This window comes from Triticum aestivum, unplaced genomic scaffold (assembly GCF_018294505.1).
Source record: "Triticum aestivum cultivar Chinese Spring unplaced genomic scaffold, IWGSC CS RefSeq v2.1 scaffold45329, whole genome shotgun sequence".
Lineage (NCBI taxonomy): Eukaryota > Viridiplantae > Streptophyta > Magnoliopsida > Poales > Poaceae > Triticum > Triticum aestivum.
The window spans coordinates 1-1,394 of NW_025228288.1; the positions used below are offsets into that span (position 1 = coordinate 1).

The 1,394-nt window shown below is 47.5% G+C and overlaps 1 non-coding gene and 2 pseudogenes across 1 annotated transcript; all 3 read left to right on the top strand.

Moving 5' to 3' along the window:
- On the top strand, positions 1-99 carry LOC123173943 (uncharacterized; annotated as a pseudogene).
- Positions 100-470: 371 nt separating this feature from the next.
- LOC123173948 (uncharacterized) lies at positions 471-576 on the top strand (annotated as a pseudogene).
- Positions 577-948: 372 nt separating this feature from the next.
- LOC123173889 (5S ribosomal RNA) lies at positions 949-1,067 on the top strand. Its single transcript, XR_006486603.1, has one exon. It is a non-coding gene; the product is annotated as a 5S ribosomal RNA (ribosomal RNA).
- Positions 1,068-1,394: the final 327 nt, after the last annotated feature.

Consider the following 1,394-nt stretch of genomic DNA (forward strand, 5'->3'; position numbering starts at 1 on the left):
TAAAGCACCGGATCCCATCAGAACTCCGTAGTTAAGCGTGCTTGGGCGAGAGTAGTACTAGGATGGGTGACCTCCTGGCAAGTCCTCGTGTTGCATTCCCTTTTTAATTATTTTTGCGGCTCGTGACAAACATATCGCATGTGCGCGATATATATTAACCCCGTTATATTATTTTTGACATTTGCGATATGTTTTAGCTCGCTGCTCATTGGTCACGCGTCTAGAGGCGGCTTTGTGGCGCGAGGAGCGCGTTCTGAAAGGGGTAAAAAAATACGTGTTGCTGCGGTATAGAGGGAGGGGTGGAAACCGTGGTAAACTCGTCTCCGTGTTTGAGGGGGGGGGAGTAAGTAGTATATATAGGGCATTATCCTTTATTAGGCAACGGTTGTAATGGTAGTAAGAATGACAATCATCTTTGCAGTGGACGTGGGAGTGGCAAGCATAAGGGACGAAGGCGGGGGTAACATGTCGGATGCGAACATACCAGCACTAAAGCACCCGATCCCATCAGAACTCCGAAGTTAAGCGTGCTGGGGTGAGAGTCGTACTAGGATGGGTGTCCTCGTGTTGCATTCCCTTTTTAATTATTTTTTGCGCCTCGTGACAAACATATCGCATGTGCGCGATATATATTAACCCCGTTATATTATTTTTGTCATTTGCGATATGTTTTAGCTCGCTGCTCATTGGTCACGCGTCTAGAGGCGGCTTTGTGGCGCGAGGAGCGCGTTCTGAATGGGGTAAAAAAATACGTGTTGCTGCGGTATAGAGGGAGGGGTGGAAACCGTGGTAAACTCGTCTCCGTGTTTGAGGGGGGGGGAGTAAGTAGTATATATAGGGCATTATCCATTATTAGGCAACGGTTGTAATGGTAGTAAGAATGACAATCATCTTGGCAGTGGACCTGGGAGTGGCAAGCATAAGGGACGAAGGCGGGGGTAACATGTCGGATGCGATCATACCAGCACTAAAGCACCGGATCCCATCAGAACTCCGTAGTTAAGCGTGCTTAGGCGAGAGTAGTACTAGGATGGGTGACCTCCTGGCAAGTCCTCGTGTTGCATTCCCTTTTTAATTATTTTTGCGGCTCGTGACAAACATATCGCATGTGCGCGATATATATTAACCCCGTTATATTATTTTTGACATTTGCGATATGTTTTAGCTCGCTGCTCATTGGTCACGCGTTTAGAGGCAGCTTTGTGGCGCGAGGAGCGCGTTCTGAAAGGGGTAAAAAAATACGTGTTGCTGCGGTATAGAGGGAGGGGTGGAAACCGTGGTAAACTCGTCTCCGTGTTTGAGGGGGGGGGAGTAAGTAGTATATATAGGGCATTATCCTTTATTAGGCAACGGTTGTAATGGTAGTAAGAATGACAATCATCTTTGCAGTGGAC